The sequence below is a fragment of the Lonchura striata genome, chromosome 9, assembly GCF_050655825.1.
Source record: "Lonchura striata isolate lonStrDom1 chromosome 9, ASM5065582v1, whole genome shotgun sequence".
Classification (NCBI taxonomy): domain Eukaryota; kingdom Metazoa; phylum Chordata; class Aves; order Passeriformes; family Estrildidae; genus Lonchura; species Lonchura striata.
The window spans coordinates 24,757,544-24,778,140 of record NC_140711.1 but is presented as its reverse complement, the minus strand read 5'-3'; the positions used below and the strand labels follow the sequence as shown (position 1 = coordinate 24,778,140).

The window sequence follows — 20,597 nt, the reverse complement described above, 5'->3', positions numbered from 1 at the left end:
AAACAGTTTATTTGTTCTTCAGGGTTTTCTGTGTTCTCAGGAAAAAGGACGCCTATAGGCAAACACTGCATCACCAGGTTTCATCTGCACAAAAGGGAAGCTTAGAGAGGAAGGAAGGCACAGCAGTGCAGAGTTAACGATTAAAAAACAAAAACAGCCTTCTCAGGGGTTTTTTTCTGAGAGGATGGTGGTGACAGATGCAGTTACAGGACACTAAACTTGTTTCTTGAAATACATCAAAAGACTCCTTTGCTGGGTTTGGCTCAGTGTCAGCAGTAATAGCTGATTCCAGTGCGTTGTCAGAATAATATAAATCTTTGGCTGTATTTTTGAGACACCTTTCAGCTTGGATATCTATACTACATTTACATTTAGGAACCTGGAATTTCTAATGGCCTGGCACCTCAGGCTGAGAACTGCCTGCTCCCATTTACTTCAGCTTTGGTGTTTGCGTCAGAGGATTCTGGCTGGGCACGTTGAAAATGTAATGTATTCAGTTTATGCCCTACATAGAACTTGAGATCAGCATCAGCGACCAGATCCAATCTGCAGCATTAATTCAAACAAACTGCACCGCTGCCAACAGGATTGCTGTGGATAAGGACTCCATCTCACAAACTTAAATATTAGAGAAGCTTCAAAGTTCACTTTAATACAGGTGTCTCTCTTCTGGTGTCAGAAATTTTATAGCAAGTAGTGTTGGTGATGAGCCAAGGTTTGACACGATCTAACTATGTAATTTTGTGAAAATTTATGATGAAACAGGACCATTAATATTTTATTCTGCAGTAGAATAAAACCCTTTTTTTGCTCTCTGTCTGCTGTGCACATACAGAACAGAGGTATTGCTACAGATCAATGGATTTTCCAGCCAGAGGGATTATTCTGATCTCTCAGTCTGGCATTTTACAGCAACAGTCAAATGTATTCCCTGAGAAGATTGTGCATCAGATCCCTTAACTTGCTGATATTAATTCAGATTACACAGGTGTAGTTTGTGTGGACAAACCCTCAGCTTACTGTGAAACATCACAGTTCTTCTCCAGATATGCCAGTGACCCACACTAATGGACACATGCCTCATTTCCAGTCTGACTCTATCTGGACTCAGCTTCCTGCTATTGGATCTAAGTACATTCCAGAAATATATGCTGTTAAATTGTTCATCATTTCAATGGGATAGAGTTTGGGACATATAATACTGATTAATATGTACTTCCACAGGTATTTTACAAAGACTTTTACCCTAATTCTGCTGATTATTTAGGTCCACCATTCTTACATTTTCTACAAAAAAGTAGATCCATTCACAGATATTTACCCAGTTTTGTTTTCCACACTGCTTCAATTTCAGCTGAGATAATTTCCATACATGTCAGGTCCACTTTTTGCACACAAAAAAGCAAAGGACAGGGGTCTGACTGCTCAGCTGAAGGCAGAGGACATAAGGCTCAGGTACTTCTGCCTCTTACTGGGAGTGTTTTGTACACCTCTGTATTCAACCTTGAAAACAGAACACAGGAGACAGAGACAATGCCACCACCTACAGAAGTTTATACCACATCAGCACTATTTTGCCAGCATTCCAACAGAAAATCACATTTTGCAAAGGCTATTTCCCCCCACTGACATTAAGATGGGTGTCAAGGCCATCAGGGAAAGCATCAAACAGACACGAAGTCTGCCACAAGATCTCAGCTGTTTGTGCTGCTGCATGTGCCTTTATCCCTGATGGCATCCCTCAGAGCAGAGAGACTCATCCTTCTATGAGAAAATTCAGATAAATCCATGTTAGAACAGTGCAATGCTCTGGAACACTGAAATAGCTTGTGAATGTAAAAATCATTCACAGTACAAAACCAGGGCGTTGCTGCATTGTCTGCAGGAGACAGCAACGTTCAGCCCTTGGGGGAAACAGCGAAGGAAAAATGAATGCAGCAGGAAATCTTTCTAAACAAGAAGTTGGCCACATGCTAAGAACTATATGCACATTTCATAAAAGCTTACCTGTATTTCTATTTCTTATTATAATTATCTTTAAAGATGCTGCTCCTTCAGGTCAGAGCCACCTAAACATAGTCCTCTTCCTAAAAAAATTAAAACTCACAAATCCTTGGAATGAGGAAATATTCCTTTTTAAATTATATTATATTTTACTGCTATGGATAGTAACACTGTATATAGAATTTCTTACATTTATTTTTCTTTTTTTGGTGCCTGTTTTACAGGCTGAAGAAAATTACTGTAAATCAGTTTGCATTCAAAACACCACACTTGCACCTAAAAGAACAGGATATTACACCATTAAAAATAAGATTCAGTATAATGGAAAAATTTTCTGACTGACAGCACAGCACCTTTAGAGTCATAAATTCTTATTTTTATAGGACAAAAGGGACTATCACAATCACTCTCTGAATTCCTACATAACAGAGACAATGTAATTTTAGACAACAATTCCTGTGTCAGTCTTGCCTTCTGATCCACAAGAAAAACCTCTACTTTACATGCCACACCCTGCAAGCAGAATACCCAGAGATTCTTCATCTTTACCCATTACAATTATCAAACAGATTTACAAAAATCTGATAAGCAATAGGGCAGAATCAAATCCTAGTTCTAAACAAATTTGAGCACAGATAAATCAGCACAGGGAAATAACGACAGGATGGCAGTATCTTTTAGAGACATCCTCTTTTACAGGCTAAAATCAAACTATTTTATACTTCACAAAGTTCCTGTAATTGGATCTTGCAGAAGGGCTAAATGCTGTAATGGATCTGTGGCTTCATTAGCACACCCTGACATCCTGCAGCAGCGCATCCATCAGGCTCCTCACCCCCTGGGGCAGGCTCCGAGGGGCTCTGCAGGATCAGCAGACCTGGGGGCTTTGCTGTGCCCCGGCTGCAAACCCCCAAATCCATCACTATCTGTGAAATCCCACTCTCTGTGGAAAATGTGGTAACATATTTTGCTACTGAAGGAAGGAATTGCCTGCCCATCCCACCTAGGACATAAGCTGGGATTGAGTTAGCTTTAGCATGGCAGCTGGAAGGTCTGTGGTTTAGAGGAAAAATTGTTGAAAAGAGAGCAGTGTTTTGGCTGTTGCTGAGCAGTGCTGGCACAGCATCAAGGCTTTCTGCCCCTGCCCAGCAAATACCCTGGGGTGGGCAGAAGATTGAGCAGGGACCCAAGGTTGAAAAAGGGTTGTTGAATACAATATAAAATCATGCTCAGCAACAGAAACTGGGACAAGGGAAGAAAGGGAGAAGGGAGTGGCCATTGCTGGGAGACTGGCCTGGCATCAGTCTGATTGTTGGAGGTGGTGAGTGATTGCTTTGCATCCTGATTCCCTCCTTCCCTTCACTCAGCTCTCTGGATCTCAACCCAAGAGTTTTCTCACCTGGGGTCACTCTGTTCTCTCCCATCTCTCTGGGGGTAAATGTTTCTGCAGTGCCAAGTTTGGAGGGAGAACAGGCTGTCCTCCCCACTAAGGGGATCAGTGATTTCTGATGGCTTTGAGTCACCACGAAGCTGCTGTGGGTGAGTACAAAGGGCTGAGACAAAGATTATACTTGGGCCAAGGGAGCTCCAGGCCAGTTTGTTACTCTGCTGTTTGTCTGGGAGAGTCACAGCTTTATATTTCTACCCCTGCCTGCCTTTATACAGTAAATTAAGAAGTGCAAAGAATATGGTTAGCAGTAGCTCAGGTTAGAAGATCTCCTAAAAGCACTGATAAACCTAGTTAAACATTTCTGTCCATGGCCTAATTAGTATAAAAAAGTCAAGATGAGATTTTCAAAGGTTGTGAGACACCCAGTCCTGCGTTAATCTTAATTTTCACCTTATATTGCTTCTGTACTTACATGTGTTTTCTTTTAATTAGATCAACTTTAATTTGGAACAGTTTAATACCTGAAACACCTTATTAATACCACAGAAACATTAAACAGAAGTTTGCATTACAAAACTGGAAGTCAGTTAAAACCTGAAAACGTGACCTCTGTCTTCAAGCCTGTCTTAGCTCATAAATCTGTAATCAAGGCCTAAAGGCTGTAACATTTATGCCAAACAGCCCCAAAACACAGGATGAGCAGGATACTTTCTTGAACTTGGAGACTGGAGGCACCATCTGTGCCCACGTGTAGTTTTTACTGTACCTTATTTCTTAACCTTGAATACTTTATTTTGCAAAATTAGTATTGCTTTGTGTTTTATATTTTAAAAGAGCTGTGATTGTACTGGCAGTAGCACTAACATGGTTCTCGTGAATCCCAGTTACAGAAAGGACTGCAAAACACAGATCACTCAGATCAGACCTAAAGAGTGGGAAATAAACATAAAAAGCTCACTTACCATCACAGTTCTGGAATTGCACCAGGGATGACCTTGTCTCTGTGGGCTCTCCCAGCTCACAAATCCTAAAGCATCACCTGCACCAGGGTGATGCCCAGAGTTGCTGCCCTTGCATTTGAACAGAAAGCCCCTCAGCTGAGCTCAAGCTCTTTGCCTCCCCATCCACTGGTGGTTTAAGCAGACATTTGATTTTTCTGTTCCGAGTTTGCCTGTAACTATTCATAGCAGCTAATTCCCCACACCCTCGGGACTGTGATGTCAGCAGCAGCAGAGCTCCCCCAGCCAAACCCGAGCTCAGCACGGTGAGCTGGCTCAGGGACTGCCACCACCACAGCCCAGCTCACACACACCAAACAGGAGGAAGTCCACCTCAGCTTTTCAATTAAAGAAATCTCTTTCTCTCGTAAGTAATCTGCAGGCAAGATTTGTAAAATGGTATTTGTTTTTGAGGCTGCCGAGTACTTTGTGCAGTATTCATAAAAGCACTTATTGGCCATCCTCCTGTCAGTGTCACGTGCAAAAGTTTTGTGCACTTTTGGAATTAACACCAGTCCACAATACACATCACAAAAAAGCTACTGAACAGGCAACAAATGGCAGCTCAGCTTTGCTAGTGATCTCAGCAGAGGCTGCAATGGTGATGGACACTGAACCTTTCCACACACCAGTATTTGCTTCCAGTGTATTTAATGATTCGTCACCCTAGAAACCTCCATTTGGTTGGGTACATGAGGCATTTCTAATTTCCCTTCAAAGCTCCATTCCCTTGCTTATCATATACCTCTACTTTACACCTCTCACATTTAAGTTAATTTTTCTGAAAATTTTTACACCCAGCTGTAGAAATACTCTAAGAAGTTTACACTCCTTGTAAGATGGTACCAATGTTTCCTTCAAATTGTTAAAAACATATCTCCTTCCAGGACTGCATTATGTTTTCTACCCCAATTATATTCCAATGTTTTATCACATTCATCTTTCACCTGATAAGTGCATTCAGTTTTTTTCCCACCTCTGCTACTTGCAGTTCACAAAGCCCCGGGTTACAGGTGAGGTTATTATTGAACCCAGAGCATCTGGTTTGTACAGTATGAGACTTATTTATATGACATCACCAGCAAGCTGGTAAAAAAGTTAGCCTAATCCTTTTTGAAGATCAACTCAATCTTCCTCAGCATTGACAATGCCTCCCAATGTGTCTTACCCAGGAATTTCACCTCACCACACTGGTAAATATATTAAATAGACCAGGTCCCAGCTGCCTCAGCAAGTATTTACTGTCAATACTGCACACACTTCCTGGTGACATTATCATCTGAATTGGAACTCCCCTCTAGAAAGGGTCACTTAATATGAGGAGGAAGTTTCTTCTTTCTGCTTTATTTAGGGTTGGTGAATGCTGATGCAAGATCTGGTGATGAATGTCAGCTTTCTTGTACCATGAAACATATTATTGTCATTGTTCTCCTGCTTCATTTGGTCTAAAAACAGCTTCCTATTACTATTATGTTACACCAGGTCAGGCTTTTTTTATGGACAAATATACAGGAAAGAAGCATGTGCTTACGTTTTTAATTCCTGGTTGCAGCACTAAGTAAAACATACAGTGAATATCAGGATCAAATCATAGCATCTGTCTGTTAGGATTTGTTGGTATAGAGCTGTCACCCACACGGCTCCTTGTCTGGTATTAAACAAGACAAGTGCAACAGAGAAACATGAGAAGTGTTAATAATGCTGCAAGTCAGCTGCAAAGAACTTCCAAAGCTAGGCCCAGGATGCAAAATTTTCAGCAATTAAATTGAAAACTGTATTTTTAACAATAATTTTTTTTTAATTTTTCTTTGAGTTAAAAAAGCTATCTGTTTTAATGAAAAGCCAAACTTTACATATCTTCCTTTCCATATCTTCTTTTTCCGTGTCTTCCTTTCCTATTCTCCTTTCTTCCTTTCCAAGTAAATACTGCTTTCTTATTATATCAGATATGGCACAGAAACTATTGCTCTTGGTTTGGCTGTGAACCTTGCTCTGTTTTTCAGAGATGTTATTGAACTAAACAACACAAGTTATGATTTTGCCAGGGGCTTTTATAGAAGTTAACCCTGACTAGAGGAATATCCTCCCATGTCTAGGTAGGAACATAGAGAGTCTTGGACTTGGTTAAAAGTGCAATGCACAGACCTAAGATCAGCTCTGTCCTTCAGACAAATGATTCAGCCTCCACACATGAGGTCTGTGTGTCATATAAAGAGCAGAAAGAGAAGCCTGAGGGGAAAAAGGAAGTTTCCCAAGAAAAGAAGATTTTCAGTTGGGGTACAAAGTTGCCTCTGCAGTGGCCCTGCTTGGGCTGTGTTAACACCAGCCCAGGGGCTCAGGGCAGGCACTTCACCCCAGCTTCCCAAAAAATCACTGAAGGGTCTCCAGCTCCTCCAGAGGTGCTTCAGAGCAGAAGCCATATGTGTGGACTCTGATTTATTTTCTGAAATAACTTCCTCTGTATTTAATCTTTCAATAGTCCAGGAAAAATTGTCTTCCTCCTTTAGGCACCTGTGTTAGGCATGCAAGGTTTGGCCATAGGAATTGCCTTACACATCTTTTCCCCTGAGCATCTGCACCCCCTCTCTGATACCATCACAAATTTGGCTGAAGCTGAAGTAGCAGATTTTATCAGAGCAGTAACTGGTTCAACCACACTCTTCCTGCTCTGACACTTCTGGTTGTGTGCGTGCCTAAACAGCAGCTCAATCTTTGATCCCCTCTCGAGAGCATGTGCTCTTAAAGTTGACTATTTTTAGTTCTGTGTCTGTGACCATCCCCTCCAAGATGAAAGAGCATGGGATGATGATGCCTACCTATGCTTGTGGACTGCTTTCATGCTGATTTGTGAAAATTCTTTTACAGGAATAGTACATTGCATTTTTATGGACACGCAGTCACTGCTAGTCTCCTGTACTTCACCTGAATGTCAACTTATTTACTTGTAATTTGTCACACTTTGATAAAATCATTTCCCATTTCTGAGAAGACAGCACACTGATTAGTAAAAACTCCAGTCCACAGCTTGTCCTTCCTGCTGTGATCTGTGGGCATAGAACACATTGATACATTTTTCTGAAACAAGTGACATAGAAGAGTGGTTTAAACTTTTTGAACAGAAAAGTTATAACAAAAATTTTATGAAAAAGTCAGTACATTGTGCATGTAATTGACCTCCATTATAAAACACATTGAGATCTGTGGATGAAAACTACTGCATAAAAACTAATTATTATCATTTAGGGTGGAAAAGACCTCTAAGATCATTGAGTCCAACCTTCAGCTTCTCACTGCCAAGTCCACGACTAACACTTGTCCCCAGGTGTCACATCTCCACATCCTTTAAATAACTCCAGGAGTATTTAAAGGTATTTAAAAGACTCATCCACTGCCCTGGGCACATGTGCCAGGACTTGAGAATCCTTTCCATGAAGAAAGTCTTCCTAATATCCTAAACCTCCCCTGGTGCAGCTTGAGGCCATTTCCTGTTTTATTATCACTTTTTATTTGGGAGAAGAGACCAACACCTACCTTGCTACAATTCCTTTATGTCACTGAGTACTTAGTGTTGCTCTGTGACAAATCCAAGCTTTACTTGAAACCTACCTCATCATCTGTGTTTTACCATATTTCTTCAAAGAATTTGCTATTTAAAAGCTGAATGCCTTAGAAAATAGAATTACTATTTGCTCTCACACCAGTTTTCCTCTGTACTACAAACTGAACGAAAACAAAGCAGACACACATGGACAGTTTTATTGTCAAGCTGATTAGATTTTATAAAGCCATTCAGAAATTTATTTTGAGTATACCCTGTATTTCTGTAAGACCAAAAATATTGCCCTCAATTCTGTAAGATTTCAGCTTTTTTCTTGACAACCCCCTTGCTCCTTTTGGATGGTTTTTAGTCTTTTTTTAAACTTCTTTAACAGGAAAACTAAATCCTGCCTCTTGACAGCATACCAACATACCTAAACCAAGAAAATGTTTGTGCTGAATGCTTCTTTTGCTACATGCTTCAGATCAAGTCTTTGATGGGAAAAACACATTCTTTTTTGAAAGCTGAAACACGTCAGCAAATGCTGCTGCAATATATCTGCTTTAGTATAAAGAAAAGCCTCTTTAAGGAAGGGCTGTGAATTCACATTCCCAATCCAAACTGTGCGTCACTCTCTGAATTTCCCGTTCTGATAGCACCACTAAAATGCCTCCCAGAGACTAAATTCAGCCTTAATTCAGGTTTGTGTGGCCAGCAGAGAATTAAGGAAACCCCAGAGTGGGGTCTGATGGCTCTAACAACTTCTGTGCTAACTCCCAGATTCCCTCCACACAGAACGCAGCCAGGGAAAGGAGCCTTCCTCAAAAACAAATGTTTCAGAGGAAGATGAAAGAATCCCTATCCAAAGTAGGTAATTCAGAAGTAGTCCAGCCTCTAAATGACATTTCCTTTTTAGCCTCCATTGAACATTAATGATTACAACTCTACATTTCTAACTTGTTTTACGATGTTCTTTCTACATTGCATCACACTACCTGGTGTATAAAAACAATGGAATGAAAGCCTCTAATTTTAGCTGTCATAAGTTAAAGAATAAATGGCAGCAGAAGCTCTCACATATAATTGCAGGATTTTAGGTGACTACAGAAAAATGTCTCTTTTCTGTAGGTGCACAAATGCTCAAGCCTTCAAGCAAAATTTCAGGAACTGAACGAAGTTGTGTGTGCTCAGGAGTTAATGGTGAAGGTGTCACTGTGCTCAGAAATAGAGCCAACTTCCCCATGTCACATTCAGCTTATTAATAACCCATTATTTCTGTCGCAATGGCACATGTCTCTCCACTCCTTGTTATTGTTATGCAACTGGAAGAGCTTTCAGAATCTCTCCTGGCTGAGCTTGAACAGGTAAACTGTAAAATCCAGCTTGAATTGAGCTTTATGCTGAAACGCTACTGCAATTCACCCGAGGAATGCTGAGTGACATAGAGTATGCAATTATGCAAGAAGAGTGTTTGCAACAAGCCATCTTGGAAGTACTTCCATTTGTGAGAGGATTTTTTCATATTCTGAATCTGAATACATTAAAAAGCCTGTAATCACTTAATAGAGTCAAATCTGCAATTCTTAATTCTGAATATCTTCTATAACGAAATGAGCTTCTCAATTCTTGTGATTAACTTGCAAACAAAGCCAAATACAAGAAGCTGGCTCAGAAAAAATCAATGCGGGAAATCACTGCCAGATTCCTCATAAATATTTCTGCCTTAGAAACCACTGGAATTTACACTCTCTTTATCACATATTGTATGGGACTGTATGCAATTACAGCACTTCCTACACAAAATAATACAGATCTAGGTAAGATCTTGCATAAATGGATATGAAAATTCTATGCAACTTCCTGGCAAATTGCCAAAGTGGCCCTTATGCTTAGAAAGCAGCGCATCGATCTCATCTGGTCTCTGTGTTTACACGTGTATGCCAATATTGCCACAAAGCTGCTTTGTTTAGATGTGCATTTCCATGACCTTGAAGCTCAGGATAATGTATTTTTCATTCTATTCAGCATCATCACACAAGGGTAGCTACAATCATTATAAAAAATCTCCAGTTGGAGAAGTGGGAAAAAAAAAAAGGGACTTGGACTGCTCAGTTTCTAAATTAAGCTACATCTGAAGTTAAAAATAGCCCTTCCAACTGAAGATGCTATGCTGCCTGAATTTAAATAGCATGCTTCTTTCCCTGACAGATAACATTTATTGTGTTCTCTGCTGCAAAAATAAAAAGCCTTCTATAAAGAGGCTACCTTTATTTTTATGTCCAATTTCACTTCACTTACCAAGACAGAATTAAAGAAAGTCAGTATTGTCCCTGGGAATTTTATAAATTTTACCACAGATGCATTTCTCCAATTTTCCTAAAACAGACCTAAAACAATGCATGTTATATATGTGTGACCTTTCCTAGCTCTTCCTGCAGAATTTTCTGGGAAGGTCTGTAGTAAGAATATTGTCTGAAATTCAATCTGATTTCTACCACACATCCTCAAACTGCTTGTGCCATCTTTTGTTTTCATTTACTTAACATACACATACACACACACACACACACACACTCACACACACACACATATATATATATATAAATATATAAATTACATCTATTTCTAGATGTTTCATTGCTGTTCCTGGATAAAAAGAAGTATGAAATGCAATTGCACACAGCACATGTGAAATGGTTTACTCACCACTTTCCCCCAAAGCACTGAATGATAAGGAGAAGCTGTATCCCTTTTCTCTCCAGGCCTAAAACAGCATAAGGATTTCTATATTATCCATATTCCTACTGTAGTCAGAGGCTGAGAGGTCATAATTTAGGTACACAGGGTCTGCTTGTCACATAGTAACTCCAAAATTGGTTCATAGCACATGTAGATTAGAAAGGTAAAAATTCTTTCAAGCTACCCTGACCCTTCTCACCAGTTTGAGTTAGTTCCTTTTGTCAGAATTTCTGGTACTCCAATCTGCATAGTTTTAAATTCCAGTCCCTGTATTCATGCTCACCCCTGGGAAACTGTTAATTTTCCTCAATATTCATTCTAAATTTACTGTGCCTTAATTTCATCGTTTTATGAGATTAAAATCAATCAGATTCACTTTTACCTTTTAGGCAAGAAAATAAGAAAGGTGCACTTCTAATGTTCAAAGTGAAACTTGAATCTTGCTGTATTGAGAAAATTCTGCTTTCCCCCTCTTTGTTAAATTGCAGATTTTATATCAGCATTCCCAAAGGAATAGAACAGAGACTCAGGAATAAGTAAATGAAAGATGAGATGGATATAAATACTCCTCTAACCCCCGAGCAAGACCTCCATATTAGTCACTTTGTGGACTAAAACCCTGAAAGATCCCCAAAAGCTTTATGAGCATCAATAATATTTGCAGTGATGTAAGCCAGAGGCAGTGATGTAAATTCTGCAGTCCCTAATTGAATAAAACACCCATGGAAGTCAATAGGAATTGCAGTCAATTAAGCTGTAAATATTTCAGGTCCTGAGCTTTTTACATAATGTTACCAGATGGCATCTCTGAGTACTTTCATCTGTGCAGGGCAGTGTTTGCTCAGAGGCCTCTGTGAAAGCAGGCAGGGCTGGGGCAGGTGTGGAGTCACCAACTCCCACCACCCTCTGGCAGGGTGTCACATCACTTGTCCAGGTGCAAATATGAGGCTGCTTCACGTGAAGGCATCAAGCAGCAAGGGCAATGTATGGATGGGGGCTGAATTTGGCTCAAATTTTAGGTAAAATGGTAAATAAAGTTAAATCCTCATGAAATTTGATGTGCGTGCCCAGAGCCCATCGGAGGAATGCAATTTCTCTGACCAAGTGAACCCAGGCTGCAGGCAGAGCTGTTAATTACTTAGCAGTAAATGGGAGGTGTGTGGTGAGTCCTGCCATGTACAGAACAGTTCATATTACCCTTTGCTGTTACTCCCTAACTCTGCTTTATCCCAGCTGTGAGAAATGAGAGCCACACGTGCTGCCCTGAGGAATGGCAGAGGAAGCAGGGTTTGTGTGCAGCCCTGGCACTGAGGATGGTTTAGGATCACTCCTGCTGCTGGAGACAGGGCTGTGGCTGCCAGAAGCCATTCACAACGTGCTGTGTCAGGAGCTTCACAAAAGCACACAATAATGCATGTAATGAGTCTCCAGAATCACATTTGTGAGGCCTGCAGAATGTTTCTCTTTCCCAATGTGAATTACTGAGTCATCCTCTTCATGTGAGACAGACTGAATTCTCTTCCCAAAGAGCTCCTTTGAATCACTATTACCACCAGATAACAGATGTTGCTCTCCAGGAAAGTTTTTTCATACAAGCTCTTATAATCATGGGGATTATTTAAATTTGACCTTGTAACTACAACAGAAAAACAGGATGAACTGGGGGGTCCCAGAGGGTTGTGCTGCAGTACTTTGCATATCTAAATAACTAGGCCTTGAACAACATGGCCACTCAAAACACTACACAAAGAATAACAGGAACACCCATAGTCTTGTAAGGTAAATGCTACTAATCCCAGTTTACATAGGGAAGGAAACAAGCCCCGAAGTGTTTAATGGACTTGTCTGGCATCACGCAGCAGCTACATAACAATTCAGCAATAAGTGATGTAATGTTCAAAAGCATCTCTACTTGAAACTTATAGCCTATGGATGTGCAATGAAACTCAAATACTTTGAAAATAGGACTAAAATTATAAATTGGAAGCTTTTAGTAAAAGTGCTCTAAAGTGCCCATCTTCTATCAACCACTTCTGTTTTAAACCACAAGACATTTTCTCTCTCAGCACTTGCTCAAAGTGAACCATACCACACACTTTAAAAGACACATTGGCAATGCTGTAACACTTTCCAAATTTCAAGCTTTCCTAACTGTGCATATTGCTGGGCAAGCAGCAGTAATGCTTTCCTTTTGTATGCCTTTGTTGTGTTTCTGAACTGCAGTTTTGAATGATGAAGCACATTTTCACCACTCTTTTTTCAAAAATGCCAGTAAGTGACAGTTTAAAATGAGACATTTATGTTGCAACTGTTCTGTGCCTTCTGGGACCACTTTAACTAAGTTAATGCAATTAAATTATTCTTTAATGCTCTGAAAACACATGTACCATGATTTCACACCAGAGTTTTGGAATTACATCACCAGATCCCAGAAGCAACAGAGCTATGCTTACTCATAGCAATGAATAGTCAAGGCCAGGTAATGAAATAACAACCTGGTGATAACAAGATACAAAACCATAAAAATCATCATTGGTTTGATAAAAATGAATTAGTAAATTTTTCATCTGATGTTCTCATGAACCACTACAGTTACATATTAAAACTCACAGTATTCCTGTGAGATATAGATCCAGAGAGATACAGCTCATTGAAAAAACCTACAAACCAAAAATGTGATCTATTCCAGATCATGCATAGATGATGTCTACCAGATAAAATAATCCATCAGGTCAGGAGAACTGACCTCCAACAGCAAAGGCCACAGTTCAGAGCTGTCCAGAGCAGAGATAGCATTATCCTGTTATCAAAAGTGATTTGCTTTGTCATACACTGTGTTTAGAAACTATTGTTCCCTCGATGACTATTTACCTTCATTTATTTTTTGTTTTCTGTTTCTCAAGGGATAAGGAGTTTGGACTACTGAATGTTTCTAGACATCCTTGAACTTATCCAGCCTGTATCAGTCTCTCCTGGAGAGACTTCTCCTTTTGGCTTCCCTTTTGCCATTCTGACATGTCCCCCCTTTCATGAGCATCTCTTTGTTTTTCAGCCTGTGCCATACTTTCTCATCCTGGTCTGAAGCCTGACTTTTTGTCAGTGGATTACTTTGTGCTGTTAATTATTCCTCTCCTCAGGGCCACAGATACCTTGCCTGAATTATTGGCAGTTATTCTCGGCACAATACAGCTACAGAGCATTTTCAAGTTTGAAAGAGAGATGGTGAAGCAGATAGACAGGGAAAAGGTGGACAGAAAGATAAGGAATGAAGCTTGTTACCCACCATCTTCTCCAGAAAGGTTTACCTTTGAATCTCTCATTTGAAAACCTACTTTCCTAGTACCTGCCTTATCTAAATGTCTTCATGTTATTTCTCTGTCAAAAGATACCACCTAAAATAATACAAAACTATCATTTAGAGGTTCTGTTTCCCAGATTACTATAAATAGGGACATCATATGGAATGCTGATAAACATTAGATAACAGTAAATTTTCTTTGAGCTTACTGATTTTTTCTTCTACAGTGCAAGCATTTAATATTATTCATACCCTAAACTGCTTAAAAGTGATATCCAACACACAGATGTCAAAAAACAGCAATGATTTTTAGAAAGGGGAAAATTTCTGAACAAACATATTTTCTCAACAGCCTGATGAAAAGATCATTTTCATCTCAGACCTTTAAAATTGTCACTTTGAATTCTCTTCTCCCTCACGTATACAGATCCAGACTCACTGCTGCACTCCAGTTTTGATAATGCAAAGCTATCATAAACACATCTGAACACATAGCAACACCTAAAAATTAGCAACTGGAATTTACCATGCTAAATTAAGTACCCCAATATATTTTTCTGCCAGGGAAAAGTGTGAGCCAAAATGACACTTTTTATATAAGAAAATAGAGTGAAATGAATATATGCTTTATTCTGGTTTATATATACCATGCCCATCAGGACAGGTGAGATTGCCAGGATGTGAAGCACGTGTGTAGGTGCACATATATTAAGCAGTAAACAGTAATTCGGATGAGACACTTACTAATTTGAACTTTGATATATTGGCAATTTTACAGAATAACAATACAACCACCTCATCAATTGTCCTTCTTTCCCAGGAAGTTATCACACAAACAAGGAACTGTGCCAGAGTAGTTTTAGGGGGTCAAACAGCAACAACAAAAACCAAATGAAACCATCCCAAACCAACCACTTCAGTCACATCCATCACAGCCCAGATTACAAGTAAACACTTCACAGAAACTTCTGAGGTCATTGGGAACATCTGAATAGATTTTTTTCCTCCTTTCTCATGTATTGTTTAGGTGCCCTTTCATGCAAAAGAACAAACTCTGGGTCTATTCTGTGAGGCAATGACCACCACCAGCTTACATTACTGATCCTAGTGCCAGGAAAAAGGTTTGCAGCCTGAAGGCTCCATTGTCCATAGGTGAGGAAAGAGTCACCTGTGAGCCTGCAAGTGGCTATTCAACAGAAAACATTTAAAACCAACAGGAGTTCCACATCTTCAGCACCCGAAGACAGGACTCCTTTCTGGATTTTCAGTTCCCAGCTGATGTGGCCTAATATACACATACAGCACAACGAAGAGTATCTAGAACTTCCCATTTGCCTGAGAGACAACCACACTTCATGCTCTGGAATCTGCATTACAACACTCAATGTGTTTCTTATTTTTAATTAATTCTTCTGAAAATATTTTGGGGATGAGTGGGTGTATATGGTGATTACAGTGCTGAGAGAGGCTGTGGGGTTCATAATTACAAAGAGAACCAAATCCTGCCCTCCTGTATATGCAGCACTACTAAGATTTCATTGTTCACATTAGGCAAAACCTCTCTAATTTCAAGGTCAGTTACGAGTATAACAACAACTACAACAACAACAACAAAATAAAGTAATGTGCTCAATACTTTGAATAAATCCAGACAGGACAGTTAATAAAATAGAAAATTCCTCACTTACCTCAATAGTTGTAAGATGTTATTTCATACTCTGTAAACTTTCCCTCCCTGCTAACTAAACAAAAGTTCTGCAATCTCGATGCTAGAATAGCTCTCAAATACATACTGCAGAATACCAAAAAAGAGAAAGCCTATGTTGTCCTTACTAGCAGGCATCTCTCCAGGGATGATTGGTCATTACCCTGGCAACCCTCACAAATGGCAAATGACGTAAAGAGAGTGGGAAAAAAAGCCTCTGAGAGAAGAAAGCACTATATGCATTATAGATAGTTCTGGGAATCCATGCTCACATATGCATTAAATGGCTTCAGAGGAGCACAGGGACCTTCCATTTTGCAGAGCTGTCTGCTGAGGTGAATAAGAAACTTTCTAATTTTTTTCTTAATCAAAACATTGGGAGCGTCTCTAAGTATTTAATTGAAGCAAATTGGGGGTTGATTATTTTAATAATTCAGACACTGGGTTTATTCTCTTTTTTTTTTTTCCAATTCCGTTAAAATTTCCCATTAAAATGGCTCACAGTCATATTCAGATAAGGGTGGATGCATTTTTCATTGTTCCTTTGCACCTTATTTGTTGCTACATAAAGTTAACTATTATTATATTTATTCCCTTTATGTCTCATACCTTCATTTTTTCCCTAACAATTCATTTGTAAAAATTGTACAAGAGTTCCCATGTTTATGTCATTAAAACATTAGCCATTGTATTCAGTGCTACTGATAATTATGCCTAAAGAAGATGTAGCTCTAGCCGAACACCAGGGGACAAAATAAAAAGCATTTTGCTATTTTTGCACAGAACGATTACAGTGAATTTAATCATACTATGATCTGTCAGTCACACAGCAAGATGAATTTGGGTGTGGTTACTTCTTCTACAATTAGATTTTAAAAAGCACAAGTAAGATAAAAAGGAAATCTGCTTTGAGATTGTTTAGCATCTGCACCACTCTACAATTCAGTAAAACTGAAGGAATTCTGGATACAAAACCCAAGAAAAGCATCTTCCACCCCTGCTTGCGTGTGTTACCAATTACAATCCAGGCATCCTTCTCCTTGCTCTTTGTTAGACGTCAGATTTCTGCATTCCTAAATGTGCAAAAAACAACTTTCCAAGAGCATACTGGAGAGCATTAGCACTCAGATAATTTGATAACCTAAAGGGCACAATTCTCTGAAATAAGAACTGAAGAAGTAAGTGAGGTGAGGTGGCTGCTCTAACCACTCAGCTGTTATGGAAAAGTTGGATGGAAATGGCTCTACCCTGACAACTGAGTTTCCTGTTGAACTGATGGGAACATGTTAGGTGTATTTGAACTCTGCCCCACTCCAAACCTGAACTGAAAGGGAAATAACCAGCAGCTTCCAAAAGGATATTTCTGTCCCTGGCTGCCTAAATTCAATTAGTTACAGTTTTATGGAGTAAAAGTTAGCACTCGCTGCAATTCAGATTGTTATTATTTTCCAAATCTACTACTCCATTGCAATCAGGAGGAAGGTGTTACACTCCTATCATGACAATTTTCCAAAAAGCCTGAATGAGCCACTGGAAGTGGCTGAGTTTTATGACCAAAGAAGTAATGAACAGAAAGGATATTCCATAATGCTCCATTAGGTGTACTTTATTTATTTGCTGAAGACAACTCATTTTTAATTATTTAAACTCTGGCAACATCATACTAGCAAATGTTCTGCAGGGTTGTAATTGACAAATATCTTGGTCTGAACAAAGTGAAATCTCAGTATAACATTACCTCTAATATTACATCTTTTTCCTGACAGAAGGACAAGGATTACTTTGTGTTTAGAAACCACAGAAAGCAAAGTTTAGCCATTTGTGCAGGGCCAATGAAAGCTCTATGTTCCCATAAATCTTCATCCTGATGGTCCAAATCTAAGCTTCTAATTTTTTTACAACTACTCTTTGCAGAAATTGAAATCTAAATACAAACTTTCCATCCACCTTCCCCTCATTATCAAAACTAAACAAAACTCCTACCATTGGTGTTCCCAAAGTTGCTTTTGTAAGAACAAATGTGGCCTGCCATGGAAATATTTTGTATGAAATGTCAGTAGAAGTAAGACCAAAAATATTGAAATATAAAAAAAACTTTGTATGTTTTAGCAACACAGATTGTACAGAGATTTCTGTGTTTTGTGGTCTTAACAAAACCTTTATATTTTCAGATCATATCCAGGCCTGTCAACTTGCCTTTGTCTGAGCACGTGAGATTGACTCATGTGAATGTTCTGGGCAGCACAACAGGGACAAATCCAGGCAATGAGCGAGGAGATGGGGAAGACACTGGTGCAAAGCTGAAGCCAGGAAAATAGAGTTTTTAATGGAGTCTTAGGAAGAGGCACAAATGAAAAAAGGGTTGCCAGTCCTTAAAGGACCCTTTCTATACACTGGTATAATTTGCCAACACATTAGCAAATTAAATTAAAAATTCATCAGTATGTTAAAAAAGACTGGAGACAGGAATCACTCAATAAGTAAATTATTACTGATTTTAAGTGATTCATCAAAGAAAAGCATCAGCTCACTCAAGTGAGTGGGAATTAAAAGTTTTCAGCATTTTTCTGGCTCAACAGTTGAAATGCTTGTGAAATGCATTCTGTTGCAGAATCCATTCACTTGACTATGCCTCTAGTGACCTGGTGTAAAGGACAATCATACCTTCTCCGTACTTTCCAAATTCTGTCTTTTCTCTTAGGTGTGTCTACTCCGATCTGGTTTTTAGCTGAAAAAAAAAAATGAACTCAGGTTTAGCAGGCCCAATGTCCTTTATGCCACAGAGTTACAGAAAAAAATCCCAAACCTATCAGAACATATTTTCTCTCCAAAAGCCCTTACACTGTCACATCATGTAAACATCAAAGGGAAGAATGATTTTTCTTTCCTAGGCTATAGATATGATTCTGAACAATACCCTGTTGAGTAAGGACAATATATTCTTTTTCCTTCTCTGTCCTTCTAGAAGGACAGACGTGTGCCTCGCCAGATGATGCCAAACCCATTATTAGTGTCCTTGCACTTCTCCATTAGCAATATTGCAGCAAGACCAGATGATGTCAAGGGTGTTCATGCTGAAAGATAACAACATTCCTTAGGAGGAGATATTACAGCCTTTTAGCAATCTCTGGCTTTCCCACAATTTAGCTTTATCTGGGAACATTATTACAGTGAAATTCTGTGAGATAAACTAAGGAATAGAAAGTACTAACTTTCAGAAAATGCAAACATCTGAACAGGAAGACACTACTGTAAAGCAGTATCCTTCACTACCCCATTTTAATGAAATCCATATACACGGTCTGCATTTTAACACAGATCCATCCAAACACAGGAGTTTGTTCTCTGACTCTGAATTTTTCCCAGTTCCTGCATTTGTCATCCAGCACCGTAGTGACCCAGACCTGCCCTGCTGACCCCATAAACCCTGTGCTAAAATACTCCAGTGGGTGACAATCACTGTAATGGGGAATGCTGGGGCAGGACACTGGAGCAGTTCTGACCAGAGGGGACAACAGCAAGTCCAACCAGCCCATCACACCACAGGGGTCAGGGCCACACGTGCAGGTGGCACCTGCAGAGTCTTTGCTGATTCACTCTCAGGGCTGCTGGTTCAGATTGAAACCAGCCAACCAAACCACAGTCCGGAGGGGTGCTGCAGCCTCAGGATCCTCACAGCTTGGACTACAACTCTCAGTGAGCAGCAAATCTGAGGTGCCCAGCACTGGCTCTCCCTGTGCTGGCACTGGTGAGCCTGAAAACGCTCGTACACACGTAGAGACACCACATCTGCAGCTCTGATTAAGGCAGATCTAAACAAGCCATTGAAAATAAGCAGCTTCTGGGAAATACAGCTTAAAAGGCCTGGCTTCCTCCAGTTTTGTTTCATGTTTAGATTCTTTTGTGTGTCTCAAAAAAGCAAAAATTTCTGATCAAAGCTTTTACTAGGATAAAGATACGCATGCAGTCTGTGTTCTACATGGATGATCTGTTGCCAGCTAATACAACGCAGATTATGCTGCAGCCTTATCATTTGTGGAAGCAATCAAAAAGGTAGCATGAGCCCAGTTTCCTAAAACACTGCTTTAAAAATACCTGAGACTTGCTTACATCAGTTCTCCCTACCATAAGCATTCCACAGTGCTAGACAGATTTCTATCTCTATTTTTCTTGATTGCTCAAAGAAATCAAGCAATTAATAAATACAAAATACCAAGATTTTCATGGAGTGGTGCTTTTATATGCTGTTTATGCTCTATGAGAAAGAACATCCCTGACCACCCTCCTAGCCAGGACTCTCTATGCCACACCTAATTCTCATACATAGGAGTAAATAATGAAGACTACCCACACATGTAAGCTGACATATCAGAACTCAAGGAAAATCCATCATCTGCAGATCTGATCAGGTTCTCCACTGTACCACATCTTTTTCTGATAACACTTGGAAACACTCATTCCTCTCCATTTCACTTGCAAGGAAGATGTCTTGAGTCTGATGCACAGAATTTTGCCGTACTGAAATAAAAGACACTCTGTCAGTGTGTAGAGAGAGAAGAATCAGTCTACAAGATAACCATATAAGCAGAAGACAAAGGGATTACAAATTTGCATGTGATATAAAAGTCAGAATTCTTACATTAGTTATAAAAATCCCATGAACGTATCTGTTACAGCAATTTCAAATCATCAAACAATAAACATCAACAAATGCAAAGATCTTAAATATATCATACCAATACTTTTTAAAATGGAGCATAATAATGCAGATGTGTGCTGATGATGTAATTCAGCAGCTGACACTTTTGAACAGCTGTAGCATGGCTGCCCTATGATAGATCTTTTGTGAATTAATATTCAGATAAAGCACTGCAATCTGAAGCTTCCCTCTATAAACTGGTAATTTTTAACAGAAACAAACCCTT

At 39.5% G+C, this 20,597-nt stretch overlaps 1 protein-coding gene across 1 annotated transcript in view; it reads right to left on the bottom strand.

Annotated features, from left to right (window-relative positions):
- GNB4 (G protein subunit beta 4) overlaps positions 1-15,816 on the bottom strand; it is a 59,674-nt gene extending 43,858 nt beyond the window's left edge. The window contains exon 1 of the mRNA XM_085587995.1: positions 15,656-15,816. The gene's annotated coding sequence lies outside the window, so the exon portion shown is untranslated. The remainder of the gene's footprint in view (positions 1-15,655) is intronic.
- Between the last annotated feature and the right edge of the window lie 4,781 nt (positions 15,817-20,597).